Genomic DNA, 22,743 nt, shown 5'->3' on the forward strand with positions numbered 1-22,743 from the left:
GGTGTTTGTAAATAGGATCACAAGTCCGCATCTTGTACAGCAATTAACCACTAAGAAGAATATATGCAGTGTATTATTTGTTGAAACTGTCCTTCCGATTTGATTTGAAAGTGTCTCATTGCTATATGTTTATCAATAAAACTGTAGAAAAAAAAAGAAAAAAGAAAAAAGAAAAAAGAAAAAAGAAAAAAAAGAAAAAAAAAAGAATTAACAGTTTTGGAAGAAAGAAAGCAGGAGGCAGGACTGGGCAGAGGGAGAAGCTAACCTGTGACACCGGTAGCAGTAAGCTATGACCAATACCATGGTGAACTCTGCAGTAAAATCTGCTCATCACAGTGGCTCCAGTAGGGCTGAGATCCAGTAGGACTGAGATCACAGGACATTGCCTACCAGCCTGTTAGTCAGTTATGGCTGCCTTTGTCAGGGTGTTCTTTTGAGTGATTCTGCAGCTGAGGCAAATCCTGGAGTAGCTGACAGCTGGGTCAACATGTCACTCCTTCAAGAGATTCTTGGTGACACATCCCCATGCCTACAACAACTAGTGACAATTGAGATTATGCTCAGATTGGGGACAGGACTCTGGTGGTTTCTCCATGTATTCCTGGGGAGAAATGGTGGCAGGAGTGAGGAAAAGACAGACAAGAAGACAAGAGCTGTGTCAGTTGGTGGCCCATTTCCTGACTGGCAGACAACTCCCTGAACAATAGTAAGGGCATTTCTTTATACTATTGCAAAGTTAGTACCACATGACACAAGGTTTCCTAGTGACTAATATCTAACATTAACAAGGAAGGATGTTTTTCTCAGGACTGAGGTAGCTTGACTGCTTTAGGCACTAAGACCTAGTTCTGCTCTCATGCATTTGACCAATTTCCAGCTTCAGGGGCTCCCAACACTTCCCTCTTTCCCACCTCACTCTCTCCTTTTCTTCTTCCTTTCCTTTTTTGTTTTTCCCTTCTCTTCATATCTTCCTCCTTCTCTCCCTCCTTCCCTCCATTCCTCCCTCGACTCCTTCCTTCCTTCTGCTACTAAATACCTGTTGAAGACTTTCTTATGGCTGGATATTTTTGTTTTCTTTTTTGTTTTTATTCTTCTGCAGAATGTATTTAAGGTGGACTGCTGCTTCACATAACTTACAGACAGCCATTTGCTACTTTTTCATAGACAAAGCCCCTGCCTCCTAAGAAAGTATAAGGGAAAAAGTTATTTAACTCCTTCTTTTCTTTAATGAATTGTTTTATTTCTTTCTTTTTACTAAATCTGATAAAGAAAAAGTCAATACTGATATACACGTGTCTTGAGCTAAAAGGTATGGGGAAACAGGCAACAAATACTCATTACATTTCTAAGAAATATGAGGCAAAAAGGTGAAATCTTCGGAGAAAGGATATGTTTGTCCACAGAAGCCAGATATGCTACCATCCAAAAAGTGAAGGGAACTATTACACAACATAAGAAATAATTTAATGCATTTCTTAAGAATAGAAATCGACTTTGCTAAAGTTTCATATTCCACCAGAGCATCTACAGAGCCAATCCACGAATGGGCGCTCTTTTCTTCTATCCATTTATGCGGTAGTTTTCATGGATTTGTGGCTGGATGTCTTAGGCAAAGGCCTGGCAGTTTGTCCAGGACCTCCTCCCTGTTCTGTCAGAAGTAGATCTGCAGGACGGCCACCTTCTCCTGGGTCTCCTTCTCCACTTCGCAGCTGCCATGGGATCCTAATGCTGCAGCTTACTTGACCTTGAACTCCTTCTCCCTCTGCAGGCCGTACTGCTTGATCTCAGCCTGGGCATCTTCTTTGGCCTGTTTTAGTCTCCGGTTCTTTCGCTTGCAGGACTCGGCCACCTTCTCCGCCGCCCGCTTCTCGGCTTGCAGCAGCTGGGGGATTCCTTGTGACTGGCTAGCCGTGGCTGTGGAGGCCACACTCGGGAACAGAGCACCTCATTTTTGTTTTGTTTTGGTAGTGAGGATTCAGTATTGAAAAGATAACAGAAACAGGAATAAAATATCTTTGCCCTTAGGGAATTACATTGTAGTTGGGAAAGGGGAGGAGATAAGCTGTAAACAAAAAATAAAACAGGCAGATATTGGATGATGACTAAGCATCATGCTGAAAATAAAACATGAAAAGTGGGAAGAACTGTGTGTGTGTGTGTGTAGGGGGAAGGATAGGACAGAGGATATTGTTTTGTTTTTTAAAATAAAATCACAAGAGGACTCAAAAGACAGAGTGTATTGGCTCACAGACTGAAAGAAGAGGGAGAGTGTGTCTTGTGGACATGTTAATAATTTCAAACAGAGAAAACATCTGGTGCAAAGGCCTAGCTCAGGAACATGTCCAGAGAATTCTTTTCATAGCATCCCTTTAAGCTTTTGTGCATAAAATGACATTGAGCGTTGGTTTTAACACAGAATGCACTGTTTCCAAATTTCACTCATTTGTGTACCACTGTAATCATTCTTATAATACTCTTACACAACCAGTAGTACTATTTAATCAAGTTTTTATTTAAATAAATGCCCCTTCACAATTAAGTTCATTTATTTTAAAAAGAAGTTTTAGACATAAATTAAGACCCACTGCTATGGTTTCAGCATTCATCAGTACTTCTTGTGCTGAAATTTAATCCCATTATGAGCTATTAAGGGGATGGAAATTTAACCTGATTAAGGTGTTCAAAGCTGGGCCTTTGGAAGGTGGTTATCACAGATAAGGATTTTGTGATTAAGCCCTCCTGACTGAATACTTGTGGTCTTATAAGAGGGAGCAGGGAGATCAGAAGAGATACATCTATACACGTGTGTATGCTGCCTCTTACCATATGATATCTGTGTGGCCTTGGGACTCTGCCATAAAGAAGGCTTTCACCAGATGCAACTCTTTAACTGTATACCTCCAGAACTGTGAGTCAAAATAAACCCTTTTCCTCTGAAACTTACCCAGTCTATGGTGTTGTATTATTAGCAACAGAAAATGCACTAAAACAACTACTCAAAATGAGTATTCAGAGTCACCATTCTTTGCATCTGGACAAGATCAGGGACAGGTGGAGAGCTAGGAAAGGAGAAAAGAGGGAAAGCTTTTTCAGGTGTACCCAGATCTGAAGCTGTTGGCATGGGGACATTGTCACATCATTTAGGAGAAACAGAGCAACCTTATTAATCAGTTTGATCACAAGTTGGAAGTGGGGCAAAAATTGGAGAAGCTGCGAGTTATCAATCAAATCCTTTTTGTTTTGGCCCCATCATTTACAGGAGCTATTACTTGGCTTCCTGGAGTGGTGATAGAAATACTGATTTAGCTTCCTAAAAACTGATTTACAGTTGGCCTTTTGGGTTGACACTGTACTATAGACAGTGATGGGCACTGTGGCTTATATCAAGCTGACTCCCTAAATCCTCATGCACTCATAGGCAGGGCTTTCCAGAGTGATTAGACTATGGGGGATCAGCCCACTGATCAGTTTACAGCTAAGTAGGCTAGGAGGGGGGCCTGTCAGAAGAGGAGGGTAACTTCGGGTGTGATCTAAAGAGGTCCGTATCTCTGTCCCTTTATTCTCTGCTTCCTGTGAGCAGTTCTCAGTTGGGAACAGCTCTCCTTTGCCAGGTCCCTGTGCCATGCCATCCTGCCTTGGAGCCATCCCACTGTGGATTGAAATGTGAGACAAAATAAAACTCTCCTTCAAGTTATAGGTGTAAAATATTGTGCCTCAGAGAAAAGGAAGTGACTAAGATACTGGTTTCCTGAACTGGTTTCTGCAGCACACTGGCTTAGAGTTTTATTTCTGTGTGTGGTCTGGTTATTGTACTTTTTTGGTATCTAGTACAGGGTCTGCAGGGTCTCACTACACAGATCAGACACGTAGTGATCCTCTTGTTTTCAGCCTCCCAAGAGGTGGGATTACAGGTGTGCGCCACCATGCCCAGTATTAAACACCATCTCAGTGTGCCCTGAGGGTGGGGCTGGCATGTATTGTACATTTGCATATTAAGTTTCTCAATTTTATTTCCTTAAGTTGGAAATCTAGTATTTATGTGTTTATTTTTAAAATAATTCCATAAAATAACTACAGAAGTAAACAAACATACATGTACCTACACAATTAGAAAAAAGTTTGTCTTGAACTATGTGGAGACCAATATATCCTAAATCTTGAGTATATGTCCATACATTTTGAGTGTATGTGTGTGTGTGTGTTTGTCTTAAAGTATGTGTGCATGTTTATGTCTTAATACTTTGTCATCTGCTAGGAGGCTGAACATGTTCTATCACTAATTTATTCCCTGGTGAGAATTTCTCCAGGAAGATTTGTCATAATGGATTGATTTTAGTTTCTCTAAATATTATAGGAATTTTAATGCAATAGTAAAATGAAGAGAGTTAATGATTTGGGAAGCCAGAGCAATTAACTAAGGACATTAAGTATTATATATGATGAATAATTAGATGAATAAACAAAGAAAATACAGTATTTGTATAGAATGGACTACTCTGTTGCCATAGAGAATAATAAATTTGAGCTATTTGTAGGAGAATTAATGCACTTTGGGACCCTAATGTTAAATGAAATAAATCAGACTCATAAATGTTATGTGAAGGGCTGGTGAGATAGCTCAGCAGACTAAGTGCCTGCTTTGGCAACAGCAAGGACCCTGGTTGGATCCCTGGTCCTCATGCTGTGATGCCCCCATCCCCGGGACGTGCTGAGCCAGTGAGACCAATTGTGGGTGTGGTGGTGTATGTCTGTAGTCCCAGCACTGGGAAGGCTGAAAACAGGAGGCTTGCTATGAGTCTAAGCTGCATAGTGAGACCCTGTCCCAAATACATAAAATGAAAAAAATTTGTGTGGTTTCTCTTATATAAAGAAACCCAAAATACAAACAAAGAGCAAAATAAAAGATAAATAGTAGGAAGTAGAGAGGTAGATCTTTCTCAAAAGTGAAGGGGATCCAAAGATGGAGGAAGGGAGAAAGAAGAAGGGGATGGATAAAAAAAGAACTGAATTGTGTCATGTACATGCATCAACTCCCTGCATGGAATGTAATCATTATTTACTGCAAATATGTATTAATAAAAAATAGCCAAAAAAATGTGAGGGACAAAAGATGAATGGGTTATAAAGACAAGCCTCCACAGGTTGTGGGAACCTAAGACCATCATCACCAAACTGTTAATGAGGTCACCACTTCTTTTTCTAGTGTTCTTTTGCCTGTTCTTCACAAACACACACTTTGTGTATATAGATACAATGTGTTTATCCATTTAGCTTGCTGCCATTTTATATTGTATATGCCTCAATTGACTGTGAAATCCTGTAGGGGAGCTAGAATGAGTCTTATAGAAGCCTGAGTTTCTACCTATTAGTTCTGAGTTTGCCAAATAACAGATGCTGAAAAAAATTTCAATTAAACAAATTAGCAAATAAATCTTCAGGGCCTTTGTGTATTTTCTCTAAACACTGTAATTATAATTCTTTAGCTTGGTGAAAATAATGGCCATTCTGTGTCATCCTCCCCCTAGAGTCTTACAAACAAATATACTTTGATTTAATGTTTAATAGGTAAAAAGGCAGAGTGGAGAGACAGCTGGCTGATTCCTTGACACCCAAGCTCATGATTGAATATTATGATTTATAGCCATTTGGCCAAAATTAAACACATTTTCTGCTTAATCTCTGTCTGATAAATTACCTCACTCTTCAGTTACAGAGATTTGCTTTTAGAAAGGTAAGAAATGAGCACTGATTGAAGAATTTTGGCAAAGACTGCCAAAAATACCCACTGTGCCTGGCTAAACTGTTTTTTTTTCCTAGCCTGTCTTCACATTAAAGAACAATAAAATAGCTCCCAAAATTGCTTTCTCTTAATGGTCATATTTTTGATGGTCCTGTGTTATCACCTTAACTATATGCTTTGAGTAACCTATGTGTCTGTGTGTATTTTCCTAAGAATATGAAACAGACTTAATCTTAGTATTTCACAGTAATGTCTATATTCCCATGTGGAAGTTAATTTTAAGGAAAGTGCAAATTTAGATATTCAGAAACTTTTACAATAATGTAAGAAAAATTCACCAAAACAGAACCCAAACTTGTTCAGAGAGATAGTTGTATCATCTCAGCCTGCCAAGATCCAGAAGTAGTAACTTCTCCCTTTCTGAGGAAATAAAATAGATGTCAACACAGATGTCAACAGACATGCCAACTTAATTAGTGAAGAGGTTTACAGTCTGAAAGACATCAAAAGCATCATGGTGGGACCAATCTCTAAGACCATTGGCAAATTAATCTTTTTGAACCTTGATGCTAGGGAATCCTTATTTCCCTTTTAAATGTTAGCTATAGTACTTGCTATAATGTTTGAAATTTTGTCCAAGATATCAGTGCAGCAGTGTGGTTTTGGGTGTACTAGTTGGTGCTAGGCATAAGGATAGGAAAAACAAGTTGGAGCTTAAGATGTCCACTCTCCACAGGTGACTTCTGTAAGCACTGTAATCACCTCTGGCCAACACTACACATTTTGCTAAGCAGCATAATGAGTATTAGAAATCAATTTTCATAGGAAAAATGAATATCTGTTAGTCATCACAATGGACTTAACAGTCATTACTGAAACTGCTAGTATGGAGGATTCTGTGATTGAGCTAAAATATTTTGGAAACAGCACTATCTCATGAAAAAGGCATAAAAGAGCTACTGAACCTGAGTATCTTAGCTATTGAACTTGAGGCTGAGGCTATAAATAGTCCACATGCAGCCATTGTGTCTGAGGGTTTGCTAGTCTCTTGGCTAGGGTGAACAAAATCCTGCCTCTGAAATATAGTCACATGTGCCTTGAGTGAACATTCATGCAAAGTGATGGTAGTTCTCTGAAAAGAGAACTGAGGCCTCATCTTACATGCAGCACAGTTTTTGTGAAATGTTTTGTGCTGCTTTTGCTGATCAGTGTTATTTAGCCAGACCCTACAAAGTGGCAAATTTGCATTGAAATTTACTTTCTTTAAGATAGGATTAGGTTGTTATGGCACAACTAAAATTTGCCCACCTAGATTTTTAGAAGAGTAGTTTTGCCTTATCACAAAGAGCATCGGAAGGGCTGGTGAGATAGCTCAGTGGACTAAAGTGCTTCTTTAGGCAAGTGCAGGGACCACAGGTGATCCCTGATGCCACATGCTGTACCAGCCCTGACCCCAGGGAATGCTGCACAGGCCAGAGTCTAGACGTGGTGGCACATGCTTGTAATCCCAGCACGGGGGAGGCTGAAAGCAGGAGGATCACTATGAGTCTGAGTTGCATAGTGAGACCCTGTAGCAACTAAATACATTAAAAATAATACTAATTAAAAGAAAAATGATCATCAGAGTTGGTTATGGCCAAATAAGTGATCTCCTCAAAACATGCTCTTTTCTTTTACACCATGTTTTGCTGTGGTTTAATTCTGAAACCCATTTAATTGTCAGGTTCACAGAAGCAAATCATTAGGAGATATATATCAAGAGATTTATTTCAAGGAGTCGGCTTACATGATGGTGGGGTTGGCAAGTCTGAAATCTGCAGGGAAGATGGTTAGGCAGCCACAGGCAGCTGGAACTTTCAAGTATGAGCTCTATTTGCCTTTAAAAGGTGTGGTTTCTTCTTCAGTGAAGCTTGAGTTATGCTGTTATGCCCTTTAAAGTGATTGAATTATGTCCATTTAGATTATCAAGGCCCATCTCTTTTGCTTAAATAAACTCATTATGAACTTTAATCACACCTACAAAATATCTTCACAGAAACACCCAAGTAAGTGTTTGATAAAAAAAACAAGGCAGTAGCCTACCAAGCACACACATAAAAAAAAAAAAAAAAATCATCCTTTTGTTGCTTTCACAGGTAGCCACAACAGGCTTGGTGCCAACCATTTCTGTGCAGGCCTCCTGCAGGTCTAATTACAAGAGGTAACTGATTGTGTTTAGTCTCATGGGAATCTTTCTGGTCTCTCTCATCACACTTTTTCTTATTCACAAAAATGAAAAAAAGTAGTGCTTCTAAGGAGACTAAATAGCCTACCTTAACTTTAAAGTATTTTCCTTCTTGAAAATCTGTTTGGACGTGCAAAATGGACATCTTAATCCTCTGATGGAAAGGGGCTTTTTGCCCAAAACACATCTTGCCAACCAGGTGCCATATTGTTCTGCATTATATTTAGAGCAGTTGTAGCATCACAGGGTGAAGGGCCATGGCGTGGGCATGGAATTAATAGGTAGAGGCACTGAAGTCCAAACTTTTCTGGTTCTGAATTCTAGAACTCTAGAATTCTTGAACTTTGGTTCTGCATTGGTTTCACAGAAGTAGTAATGATGGTTTTCTTCAAGAGTTATTAGGATAATTGGAAAGACTATTGGAAAAATGACTGGTAAGGATAGACTTTTAAGACATGACTGTCATCATTAAATCAACAGCTGTACCCTTACTGTATTAAATATTCTAATCAATCCCTCTAACTCTAAAATCCAAAAGACTCAGATCACTAAAGAAGAAAAGCTTGGAGTTAAGACCTTCAACATAAATATTATTCATACAAAAAAAATCTCAGCTATAAAGTTGACAAAGACTAAAAGATCTCTACTTTGCAGTTAGCAGCGCTAAATCCTTTGTGATGTTGCATATTCTTTTAACTCTCTTTTGAGTTAATGAATGTGTTTCTATTGCATCTTTTGTCTCTTTTATTATTTGTTTTAAAAAAGTCAGTCCCAAAAAAGTCCCAGGCAAAACCACTTTGCCGCTATTTTATGTTTGTCGTATTTTATTCACTCAGTATAAATGGATTTATGCTAATGTTATGTATATTTTATGTTTTATTTTAATATTTAACATTATACATGAGAATGGTCAAATAAAGCAGGCCCTTTATATTTGGAAAAATTTAATTTATTTCTTCCGAGAACCAGAGAGTGTAAGCATTTTTAATTTCTAACTTTCTTTAAATCTAATATATTTTGTGCATCAGGCCTCAAGAAATATGTTCTTATATTCAGCTTTTATGTACTTAAATTCTTTGATTAGTGGCAGGGAGGAGATAAACTAATTAAAAAGACAATGTCATACTTTTTGCAACAAAATATTTTAAGCTATTAAGAAGTATACAAAATAAATTTAATGATTCTTGGAGTTACTATACTACTGGGTTTGGAAATAAATCTTGTAGACAAAGATAGCATGAAATAAAATTATGTAAAAATTTTTATTTTATTACCCTTTCCCTTTCCTGATTTTCTAACTGCCTAATTGTTACTATCACATTTTTCTCAGGTGAGTTTTGTCAGCAGTGTTCCCCATTTTACAAATGTTTTGCCCATATAGGCTACTGGACTCTTTTAGAATATTTTGCTGAGTTTACACACCTATAATATTCAATAACGGAACTTAGAAAAAATGGGGTATACAGATGAATGTCCATTTTGTATCTGTGTATTCAAAGAGGTTGGGATAGATATATAGTTGCATTGTCTTAATGAATAGAATGATTTGTTCTAATGGTGTTTGTAAATAGGATCACAAGTCCGCATCTTGTACAGCAATTAACCACTAAGAAGAATATATGCAGTGTATTATTTGTTGAAACTGTCCTTCCGATTTGATTTGAAACTGTCTCATTGCTATCTGTTTGTCAATAAAACTTTGAAAAAAATAAAATAAAATAAAATAAAATAAAATAAAATAAAATAAAATTAAATTAAATTAAAAAAAATGTTTTGCCCATTTTTGCCTCAAAGAACTTCAAGACCCAACCGAACTAAGCCTCAGACAGCATTCACTAGGAGAGGTCGGCTACAGAGGTTCCAAAGTATATTGCAACCATCATTTACCCTGCTGTGATCTAGAATGGTCTTCACCAAGTGACACCCATCATCTTGAGAGCCCCTGATAGCCAATAGATGAACTATTTCACAGAAATGTGGGTGTAAAAAGAAACGAATACCAGCATTTCAACACAGAAAGGTCACAGCTTTTCAGAGGTTTACAATGTTCTATTTCATCATAGTTCTTTTTCTGTTAAGTTGAACTAGAAGAAATATGACCACAGTCATATATGCTATAGGCAAAACCATGCTTGTGGATGAAAAAATATTTCATATACTCACAATACAGTACTCAATAAAATGAAAACAGGAAACTAAAAAAAAAAAAAAGAACTGACTTCATTCACTGAGTGCAGGCATTTGTGTAATTCTTCTTCCTAGTCATATCAAGAACTCTTTCTTCCCTCTCTTTTGTCCCTTTCTTGCTTCTTGTTGTCAACAAATAGTGATTAATTAGGTACAAAACACCAGACACTTTATCAAGTCCTGGGGTGTAGAGAATAAGACGCATGGCTCCTGCCTTCAGCAAAATGTCGTAATCCATTTTCCTCTGGAATGGAAGAATGATACTAATGGAGTGATTTATTAAAATATAAAGAAGGTTTTCACATGCCTAGAGTCAGGGAAGTCTAGTATCAAAAACTGGGATCTAGTGGAGGTCTTCTTGCTGCATCTTACTGTCGTGGAGGGCATCAGATAACAAAAGAGCACATGAGAGTGCAGGAGTATGGGAGCAAGACAGAGCCATGACACTGACCCCGGCTGTCCAATAACCACTCCTGGGGTAACAGTCCCATTCCTCAATAATGGCCTTACTCCTGTGTGGGGTGGAGTCCTCAGTCTGGACAACTTTCAAGGGCCCCACTCATCAACAATACTATTCCTTCAGTCCTCTTACTTTGGCAATCAAATTCAATATGTTTCAGGAGGAAACATTCACACCATAGCACAACCTTACAGTAGAACAAGGAGTTAGACATTGAGAATATAATTAATTTTTACAATAGATATTTGCAGGTCGAATACAAAGCAGAGTTCTCCTGAAAAATCTGAGAATCTCAGATGTTTTAAGAGGTAATTCTCAATGGAGGAGCAGGAGTTTGCTAGAGAAAAGAAGAAAGGAAAGTGTGTGCATGAACATCTGGGTATATATGCCTGAGAGGGGAGATCTTCCTCATGGAGGAAACTGTGTGCACAAAACTTCAAAGGACTTAAACAACTTTGTATTGGAAAGTTGCTAATCATTCATGTTATGTTTGCATCTAGTTGTTCCCCCAAAGCCTCATATAAATCATAGGGTGGTTGTGTCAAGGCTCAAGTAGCAGCAAGTGCCTTGGTGGGTGAGGCCTGACGACCAAGGTGTGGCTCGAGGGGTGGGGCCAGAGAGTCATAAACCTTTAAGCCGCAGCCTGTGCTCTGGCCTGGTCGCCCCCACCTCCAGGCCTGGTGGCCTCTCTTAGAGGTATTGAGTGCATCACCCTGGACACAGTAGTGCTCCCCAGACTCTCCTCCAGACCCTGTAGAGTGGGGGCAGTCTCTTGAAACCTCTAGTAATTGTGAGCTAAATAAGCCCCTCCTTCCTTCATTTTGAGTGTGGGGTATTTGTGCCAGTAATGAAAGAAGAGTAACTAAGACAATTCAGTTGTGAATCATCTTATAATTCAGTAAAGAGGAGAAGAGGTAGTAAAGAGGTTTTATGGTGTTATAGAGAGGAAAGAGATAAAACTTCAAGAATACATGGAGGAAGAGAAACTTGCACTTTATTATTTGGATGGGGACTATAGAGCAATTGCAAAGAGATAGTGTCATGCTAATCAATTACTTGCTATGGAAGTTTGTCAAGAATAGGAGTAAAAAGGTCATTTTAGAGATTTTGGCAGTATTTCAGGAGCAGGGTAAATAAGAGAGGTGGACATTAACTACCAAGTTTATTCATACTTTGATAAATATTTGTTGAACACTTACAGTGTGTCAGGCATGAGGTAAACTGAAATGAATAGATTGTTCCTTCACTCACATTGATTATATGGCCAGTGGGAAATTAGACATGAAAAAGGTTCTTTTGGGCTTCAGAGTGTCTTCTTTGGAGATTCAATATGGTAGACATGAAGGAATTTTTGGATCAGACTGGTCAGGTTTTAAAAGGCAAAAGATTTATATGATCTTAAGAGAAACTAGAGTATCTGGTCAGGTTTCAAGCCAAGCCTCTGAAGTTTTCTAGTTGAGGCCTTTGGCAAGTTCCTTGCTGTCTTTAGTAAAAATGGCTATAATAGGATACAAGCATTTTACACCCCAGGGTTTTTGTGAAGATAGGAGGAAGAGAATATATGCAGGGGACTTAAGACCATGTTGGGCACACTAATATCATTTCCCATTTCCCATTTTAGAGCTACAGGAAGAATGAGAAGCTGGAACAGCTGGGTGGTAGGATGTAGGCTCACTGTGGGACACATGCATTATTTATGACTGCTAGAGAGGCTAACACAAAGCCATGCTGCATTAGGGAGATTCTTTTCTTCCTTATTCCTTACAAATCTTTAAAATTGTATGAATACTTGTTTCCAGTACATAGTTTAAGGTCCTTGTGTGGACCTGGTACACGTATATAACACATTGTAATTTTTTCTTTATCCCCTTCCTTCCCATCTCTTGAGCCACATCATCAAAACAACAAAAATGAACAAACAAAAAAGAAAATACAATGTAGGAAAGAGAAAAGGAGAAAGCACCAATAGTCAGAGAAAAGATTACCATCCATCTGGGGAGAAGGGGTACAAACTTGAAACTTTTCAAGAATTTTATACATCTAAAACTCAGTAATTGGTGATTGCCTAAATTCATGATTTTGAGCTACTAGAATAATCTCAAAATAGCTGGATTTAGAAGTAACTGGGCCCAAATCAGTCCCAAGGTGAGTAGTGCCCATTTGACAAGTACCTATTGCCTTGGAAAATGCTCTAGGGGACTACCTGGAATCATTACGCTTTAAATGTGAGTTTCGCATTACAGAAAGAAATTTTATATAAAACAATATCAGGTCCCTCACCTGAAGATAGATAATATCTCAAAGATAGTTCTTTTTCGAGATTGCAGTCCAGGAAGTCAAGAATATCTCTTCTAGAGTTGCCATGGCAACATCTCATTTTATGACACAGAGGAAGATAGAGGTCATGATGGTGGGCTGTTTAAATGTTGCTCTGATCGTGTTTTTTATTTCCATGGGGAGAAAAGAGAAAATGGCAATAAGCAGGAAGAAAAACAAGAATAGAAAATAAAATATATGAGATAAAGGGATTCTTGTGAGTGATTTTCTGAATAGATTTTGTTATTGAGGGATTCTTATTAATCCAATTGGATTTAAAGTCTAATAAGAAAATCCAAAATGAAATCTCTGACACTTGAGAGGGTAGTGAGTGTTCAAGTACACAATGACGCAATGGCCCCTTTTATATTGTGAAGAGGGACTTAAGATAGATTGGAGGAAAAGAAGAGGCTATAAAAACTGCCACTTGAGGTTTATACCAAGTGTAATAAATGGCTTTCTTTAAATTAATATGGCTCCTTTCAATGATTTCAACTCACTTTTTGAACCCACAGTTTAGAATGATAAAAAAGTCCTGTGCTGAACTAGAGAATGGTATGAGTCAGGGCCAGTCTGAAAACAGAGCCAAAGAGTCAGTTTGGTGAAAAGAGAACTAGTTTATAAAGGAATCAGAAAAGTTAAAGAAGATTTTTATTATGTACATTTTAAAACATATACACACCAGTACAGGGAGATAAGAAAGAGACAGACAGAGACATAGAGGCAAAGACTAAGAGAGACTGGAAGAGAATAAACAAAACAGGGGCAACTCAGCTTAAAGAAAGCAGAAGCTGCACCCTCCTCAGCTCTGGCTGGGAAGACCAAAAGGGGAGGGCAGTAGCATAAGGCTTCAGGGGCTGAGGCACCCTTGTGGGGGCTGTGATCTTGGTAAAGGCCAACTGTAGGGCTGAGACTGCAGAGAAAACGAATTGCTTCTGGAAATAATGCTATTCAAGTGGTGTGTGTGTGTGTGTGTGTGTGTGTGTGTGTGTGTGTGTTGCTTTATTGCCTTTCTTCTATCTTCTCTAATTTTTCATTTTCCAATCTCCTACCAGTATTTCTGTTATAGCTCATATTTTAATGTGTCCATAAAGCCTCACGTGTTCATAGGTGGGGCTTTATGGGAGGTACCTGGATCTAGGGTGTGTGATAACTAAATTAATCCCTTGACTGGCTCAGCATAGTTCTGGGTATGGATATTGGGAAGGATTAACCTGGCCATATGTGGCACCAACCAATAGATTCATACTTTGAATTAAAAAAAAGGGAAAGAGAAGCTAACTGCAGCTGTTTCTTGTTTTCTGCTGACCTTCTACAGACTGTTCCTTCTCTGCCGTAGCCCTCTTCCATGTCACTCTGCCTTGGAGACAGCTGACTATAAACTGAAACCTCTACAAATCTTGAATACACCTTTACTTCTTCAACTTGTGGGTGTAGGGTATTTTGCTCTAGCAATGTAAAGAATCAGTAAGACAGTCTCCTATTGACTAAGCCTAACAGAAGCCTGATTGCTAAAGAAAAGTGGGAAATAGTGCTGTGGACTGGCTTCCTATAATGCAGAACAGAAGAAGGCCAAAGGGATCTTACAAACAATGAGAAAAAGGAACAAGGGACAATAGGAAAATTATTGGTAAATAATTAGGGAATTTTCCTTAGGGACTAGGGAAAAGTGTAACTTGAAGAAGACAATGACAAAGCATGTGGATTTAAATCTCAAAATGTATGCCAGGTTATATATTTTGTTTCGAGTCTGAGATTGCTAAAAATCTGAGACCTTGAGTTAGAAGTCTAGAAACTCTTGGTTCTGCCTTCTGCATAGCATAATATGTAGCATTAAATATTGTGCATTGTTTAAAGTAGGACAAGTCCCTTTAGTATCATAATTAGATCCCAGAATAGTAAATTTGAAGAATAAAATATATTTCTTTACTCAATAACTAATTGTGCTTCTAAACTATTGCCAAGAAAAAGTACATAAGCTCCAACTCAATTTTAAGAATTGATAAAGTGATAAAAGTTAAGCTATAAGAAAAAAAACTTAGCAGAATGTGATGTCATCTCTATGCTAGAACCCCAGGATATCAAGGAGATCAACTTGGAATCTAGAACACTGTCCTTGGCCCTTTTGTCCTTGAACTATCCCAGGGATCATATGTTCTTGAAGCAACCCATGCCATTTTCAGATATAATGTTAACATAAGTTTCATTACACTGAACCAAAAATCTGTCTTCTGGAATTTTGCTGCATTAGATTGAGCCTGTTCTGGCATTCAGCAACACTAATTCCTTTGCTCCATGACATTCCATCAAATTAAACAATTAGAGTCAATTAAAATTGGATCCATATGCTCCTGACTTTGAGCTTTCTCATCCTAAACATCTCTGAATTATTCATAGATTTCTTCTACTAGAGGTCCATTGACTATTCTCCATTAACTATTTTTTCCTGCTGCCTATTATTGTCTTATACTTTATATAAACCTAAATTTTACCTATTCCATGATGGTTTTTTATTCCTCAGAATGAGGGAATCTGATGACTGGTACAGATGGGTACAAGGGAAACTCTCTTCTTGTTTCCCTTGACCTCTCTCTTGCATTGTGTTTATGTTTGGCTTTGCAGACCTGGCTGGGGTGACTCACCAGTGAACCTCATAAACCTCTGAGCTGGTATACCAACTGCTATTGGCCATTAGGATAAAGTATAAGGAATTTGTTTGGTCCCTTAGTGGAAATTCTAATTTCTCATTTTCAACTAACAGACCCAATTGGGGCCATTCACCAGTAGGACCTGAAGACAATAGAAAAAAGTCCTCTATCATGCATAAAGTTAAGGGGCCATCTTATTTTCCTTCAAGACCCCCTCAATTTTGATGTACAGTGCAGTTGGCAATGGCTTAAGGGCTACATAAGGGCTCACCTGTGGGTTTTGAGAACCATCACCCTTAAGGAATGTGTTCTGCCTGGATCGTGCATCTCCAGTAGGACCCCAAAGTGGGTTTTATGTTTTCTACACTTATGACTCATTCATGGAATATATTTTTAAAAATTATTCCTAATTTAACCTTCTATCTCCCCCCAAAATCCCATTTTTTTTTTCTGTACAATACAGCTCCTGGGTAAGGAACTTTGGCCCCTCAGTGGCACCAATACATTGTAACACCATCCTGTAGTTGGAACTTTTCTGCCACAATCTAAAAAGGACTCTGAAGTTCTTATATTCAGCCTTTATGGCCATGCCATAGGGTCCTTAGTAACAGGAAGGCTGCACGGAGGCTTTTCTAAATCCTTTCATAGTCTGACTTTCTCAACATGAAGTTCTAAAACTGATGGATTTAATGATCTTCCTTTTGGTTTTTCTCTAAACCAGCTTTCTTTCTCCTGCTCTTCTTTTGTGCCCTGATGCTGTTTCTTCCTTCTCCAACTCATCAGTGCAACTCTATGATGATAAAATAAGTATTACAAGAGATCTCAGTCATGAGTCACATAAAAATAAAAGGTGCTAATTAATATCTCCTAGGGAAAATTCTGACTGACTATATTTATAGCTATAAATCCTAAATTAAGATTATAATTTAAAATGACTGATGCATTTAAAAGTGCTGATTTAGGGTAAGTGCTTTGTGTCACACATGGTGTTATGTGTCTGCCTGCTGGCCTATGTTTTTAATAATTGGCTAAAGTGTCTGCAGCTGCTGTATTAAAATTTTTTTGTCATATTGATTTCTTTCTGAACATTTGCCCTTATAGACTTCTGGCTTTCAATTAAATCATTAGAATATAAAAATTGTTAGGCTTAACATTTATATAAATCATGCAAATAACTTAACATTGGTAACATAAAGATTATATAATTTAAGTTAATGTATGTTTCTGTGTTAACCTTGGTCTAAAAATAAGTTAACTTAAGTTGACTTAAAAATGAAAGGAAGTTTCAAAATTGCTACCATATTAGGTTTGATTAGGTTATTAACTCATCAAGATAATATATATCTTTGTAAAAAATTTAAGATACAGCATCCTTTGCTATTATATTTCAAATATGAAACTTTTAAAGTTTTTTCCCTTTGGTTAAACATTATGTATATTTTAAAATTTAGTTTGTCTATACTAGTCTTTTTTTTTTTGTATTTTTTAGGGAAGGGTCTACAGGGTGTTCAGATTCTCACTACTAGATCGAACTGATAGTGATTCACCTGTTAACAGCCTCCTAAGCACTGGGATTACAGGCGTGTGCCACCAAGCCCAGTCTCAATTGCAGTCTCAGCACACCCTGAGGGCGGGGCCAGCATGGCAGGTCCACAGATCAAACCCTTGGCCCCTGTGCCTGCTTGTAGGCACTTTAAGCTGCTGAGTTATTTGGCCAGCCCTAGTCTTGTATTTTGAATTTCATAAAGAATCTACAATAATTGTTCAAAGGACTAAGCAAATAACTAGAATTAATGATTATAAATATTTATAACAACATCTGAGTCATCAGTTACTAAATTTGAGAGTTCTTGACTTAAGTTGAAAAACAAAATATTTGGTTCCATTATGTCTTTTTTTTCAAGTTACTAATATTGTTTTCTTACATTTACTGAGTTAAAACCCTAAATAAGAATATTCATATGTTTCCCATTAAGTGGGGACCCTGAGTCCTTGACACTACGTGACAATGCTTCTAGCATAGGTAAAAAGCAGCTTTGAGAATCACCTCACTTCTGTTTTGTTTTCTCCATACTGGGTGATTCTTTCCCTAGAGTCCCACCACACAAAAAGTAACTTAAAAAGTATTACACATAATTAAGTTAGGTATAGTTAACAAGGTAAAGTGTATTCTATATTTAAAACAATAAAGTTTTCTTAATTTATTAAGATGCTGTTTAAACTTACAAAAACTAGACTAATAACTTACAAGAACTACACTCTACAAGACTAAAGAAAAAGGCTTTTGTGTTTTACCAATGTAATTTCTTGTACAGAGTCTACCAAGAAATGTACACATCAGGAAAAAATGTATAAATATTTTAATACACAGTTTATTGAGACATTGTGAAAGCAAGTCAACTTTGGCCTCTGCGGTTACAAGAGGTGCTCAAAGTGGTGGTCATGAGCTTTCAGATATTTATTAGTACAGTGAGCTGTTGAAGTATGTACATAGTTTTTGGTAGACTCATCTGACAATGAAATGTGCTGCTACTCTAAGCTTCAGCTAATGTTAAAAAGTCTATAAAAGGGCCAGCCAAATAGCTCAATGGATTAAAGCACCTGCAAGCAGGCGCAGGGGCTGGGTGTTCGATCCCCAGACCTGCCATGCCGGCCCCACCCCCGGGGCATGCTGAGGGGGCAGTTGAGACTGGGCGTGGTGGCATGCACCTGTAATCCAGCTCTTGGGAGGCTGTAAGCAGGCAGATCACTATGAGTCCAATCTAGGAGTGAGACCCTGAAGGTATTCTAGATCCTTCCCTAAAAATAAAAATAAAAAAGCCTATAAAGTTAAAATTATATATGCTTAATGCATATAGAGCTTATGCACTGTCTTCCATACTACATTACATCTGGTCCTTGGTACAATTTAGTCCTGCCATCTAAAATGACCTACATCAACTGACTTTGACTAAACAAGCATTTTGTTATAATTCATTATAATTGTCATCCTAAAATTCTATGTCTTCTCTTTCTAATACTAGGATTTTAATTAGCATATTTGTATTACATAAAGTTTACATGCTTTATAGAGAATAGGTTTGCACACATAAGGCATCTTAATTTCTTTTCAGAATCCCCTTTCCATTTCCTCCCTCCATCTCCACCTAATTCTGTTTTTGTACATATCATTTTATTTTGCATTTTTTTCCGAAAGCATTATAATTGTCATCTGCTAACATTCTACAGGAGTACAACTTCTACTATAGCCTGATGGAGTTGTTTCTTTACTTCAGTTGCTATTGTTTCAGAAATTTCAGGTGTGTGATTTCCATTTCTTATATGATGATATTTCTCATACTTGTTTTGAGTGGGCCGGAGGTCTGAGATTGCATTTTCCTCCTTCATTTTGACATTTTCTATTTCAATTTTTTTCTTTTCTGTATTAATTCTTATGAGTTTTGGTAGTAGGTAGCTATATTACTAATACCAAGGCTTCTCCAGGAATAGTCTGTATTTCAGGGATACTTTCTGTGTGTTGGAGATTCTTAGTTTGTGTCTGACTTAAGACCTTTCTACCTTCTTAATTAACTGAGAGTGAGATATTGATTTCTATTTGGTTCAGGGAACTGAACTCAGGTTATTGTGTTTGCCAGTGGTGCTTCTGCCACTGAGCTATATTCCTGCCCTGAGCTTTCCAATATTGTTACACAAGGGAGAACAACTGATTATAAGAAATATGACATCCTAGCTGCAGTAGGACAATTAGTAATACGCACAATTTAGAATCTGACCAACTGTGGTGACTATTGATTTTAAATTTAGACCACCAGAGCGAAGTCTATATTTATATACCAGAAGGAATTTTAAATTAGGAGTTTTCATTTTAAGTATTTCCCCTGGGTTCATCTGGACAAGACGGTTGCCTGTATCCTGAGATTTTCCTGTACTGGCTGTCTGAAAGTCAGTGTAGGAGTATGGGCCAGGCACCAGGGTTCCTCCAGACCAAGAGTCTCTGGATTGCAGAGGGGTAGTGGGTGGAGTTTCTCCCCTCCTGAGCAGCTCTCTGAAGTTTCCAACACTCACTGAGGCTCATGATTGATCCCCTGATGGAGGGGAGGAGTATTACTTCTAAAAGACAACCTAAATAGTATGGTAAGATGGTAGGCTATCACCTACAAGGCAGATAACTTATGTCATTAATTCCTAGTACTAATGCTGACCATAATAAACAAAAAGGTAGCTGTTCTTAATAAAAAAGGTAGAAGATTTTGTACTTTAAAGTGCTGTGGTATCCAGATAGGATTATAATAGTAAAAAATAAAACTGACTAATCTCATTTTAAGATGGTGTATCTGAATTTCTGGTTGTACAGCAACAAAAGAAAAAGAAAAAATAAAAAGGACTAAGAAGAAAACCAATAATTTGGTCTTTGTCTTCCGAGGTCAGCCAGGACCAGTGGACAACAAGACCCATCTAAAAGGACCCTGGTAACTGGTGAGATACAACTTCCTGGGCAAGGGGAGTCTGAAGTCCCTGAAGACAGGAGTCAGGCAAGGTGTAAAATGGAAGGTCACTAAAGAGAGAAGTATTTTACATCCTATAAGGGAAGCTGTATGTTAAGCAAAACCATGACTCTTGCTTGCAGATAGCAGAATTGGTACTGGAAAAACTAGAGGAGCTGAAGGACTTCTTACTCAGTCCCTAAAATAGCCCTTGAATATCTTTAACTGACCTTGAAAAATATAGATAGATAGATGACAGATAGATGACAGCTAGGTAGATGGCAACTTTAATCAACAGGGGTCTTACTTTGATTTTGTCTTAGTCACTCATACAAATATAAGCAAAACTTTAAAGTAGTAATAATAATAATAGCTAAACTAGATAAAAAAGGGGTTAAAAACTTATAGCAGCTATTAATAGTGTCTACTTTATTTCTGGAACCCAGAAGTTTTTAATGATATGTGCCTGACTGCTTCCTGGACCTGCTATACAACTCTATTTAGACCTTGTTGACCAGTTTAAATCTCAGTCATCAGTCTAAGAATATATATAGGTCATTCATCTTTGACAATCAAACTCAAGGATTCACTAATAAATTCTCTGCTCATCTTGGAGCAGTTATGGATATGATAACTTTATTCTTTGCCAATAATTTGACATTGCTGGTTTATCAGGAGGAAAATGTAGTGACTGGACATTGGGAACAAAAGGCTTTAAATGCATAATAGTCAAACACCAGTTAAAGCTACAAAAAATACCAGTTAAAGACAGCAACAAAACTTTCTTTGTATAATTTTCTTTTATTTTGAAGAATAAAAACAAGAGCAAAAAAAAAAGGCAAAGACAGAAACAGTGTAACATAAAACAATACATATGTTACAGATTTTCAAAACAAGAATATCTGATTAACAGTGAATGATATATTATCTATTTTTATCATCAAATTTAATCAGCAAAACTTTTGTTATAAGGCCCATTGATTCTTCCCAAAGAATCCCAAACTATCTTCTCTAAAAGATACGTATATATCTCCTTATTCACTTATTATCTGAAGCTAAAGGCAATTAAAAACATAATTTTAATACAATAAGGTGCTCTCAGAGATCAACAAGGTGTTAAAGTATCTAGGAAAACATATTCTTTAGGTAATTAATAATTTGATGCCTTGACCTTTTTTCTATATCCTTTACCACTTACAAATACCAAAGTGTCTCACCCTGACTGTAAACTCCTTTTGAAGACTCATCCATGGTCACTCTTGACAATATACCCTGATTTCAAAATATTTTTCTCTTCTCTGTAAGAGAAAATTGGAGAAATAGGGTAATAGAATAGAATGGGACCAAAGCAAGACTGAAATCCAACAGAATAAACATTAAATCTTGTAGTTCCATGACCAACACCCAGGGAAAATAATGGCAAGATGTGAACTCTGGAGGGCTTAAGAGGTTCACTCCTCTGACATTACTCTTCAGAAATCATGTGGCCTCTCTCAGGCTGGTCCTGCTCATTGCCTTGGCTTTCCTCAGCTGACAGTCCATGTTCCTGGCATTTCCAACTTCTTGGGGCCTTTACTGACCCTTAAGTTCACTCTCATAACTGCATGTACTACCCATCAAAGGCACGTTGCCTTGCCTTCCAGGCCTGTTTTTGAAATCTGAATGGAACTTCCCATGACCTCACAACCCTTGCATTCTGCATGCCTAAAAAGCAGTGCCACACGGATGATGCCAAGATCTGCTCTCTTGGTCCAAGACTACAGCAATCTCTGAGTTCCTGGATGCCTGAGAATGGTAAAATCAATTCCCTTGGTGACCTTTCTGAACAAGGGATGTGGCACTCTGGTCTCAAATGAGAGATTTGTAACTTTGCGTGTTTAAGCCTGTGATGGGTGGGATTTGCTGATGTCTTTACATTTTTTTTCCTATTGTCTTGGTGAAGAATACATAGATTCATTTTAATGCTAAGTTTTTCAGCCCCAACTTTGTAAGTACTTCCTTTCTGGTAAAATTACAGACTTTTATTGTTAATTTAGCTTTACTTCTTGCTCCTGGTTTTCATCATAGATCTGATTAAAAGTAGTGAAAAGAACCTATGCCACAGCCTGAATGTTGGGCAGTCTTAAAATTTCCTCTGCCAGATCAATTAATCCACTGTTCTTAATTTTAGTCTCCTATAAAGTCTCAGGATATTAGAAAAATGAAGATCAATTTTCCATTAGAATGTAACACACATGACCTTTATTTTTTATTTTTGGTGGTACCAGGGATTGAACTCAGGACTTTGTGCTTGCCAGGCAAGCACTTATTCCACTGAGCTATCTCCCTGGCCAACACACACGGCCTTTAATCTAACTGCTAATGGAGTTCTTGTGCCTCAGTGGAGATTTCCCAAGTCTTTGCTTCTGTTGATATTCTTATCAGACTTCTGGTCTTCTGAGCTTTGACCAGACCTTCCAACAATATTTTTTATAGCTTGTAAGGCTTTGCTAGCTGATATCTCCAAACTTTGCAAACTCTTCCTCTAAACCAGTTCCAAAGGCTTCTATTTTTTAAGCTTTATTTTTTTTTAAAGACGGTACAAATTAGAATCAAAAGAGAAAGAATGAAAAGTGATGCAGAATTTCACTTAGCAAAGTAATATGAACTTCACAGTATTAGTTATAATACAGTGTTGTCTTCTT

At 37.6% G+C, this 22,743-nt stretch overlaps 2 pseudogenes; both read right to left on the bottom strand.

The window, feature by feature from the left end:
- LOC101566526 overlaps positions 1-303 on the bottom strand; it is a 13,125-nt pseudogene extending 12,822 nt beyond the window's left edge.
- Positions 304-1,560: 1,257 nt separating this feature from the next.
- On the bottom strand, positions 1,561-21,310 carry LOC101566926 (annotated as a pseudogene).
- Between the last annotated feature and the right edge of the window lie 1,433 nt (positions 21,311-22,743).

Source organism: Octodon degus, unplaced genomic scaffold, assembly GCF_000260255.1.
Source record: "Octodon degus isolate 3935 unplaced genomic scaffold, OctDeg1.0 scaffold00030, whole genome shotgun sequence".
Classification (NCBI taxonomy): Eukaryota; Metazoa; Chordata; class Mammalia; order Rodentia; family Octodontidae; genus Octodon; species Octodon degus.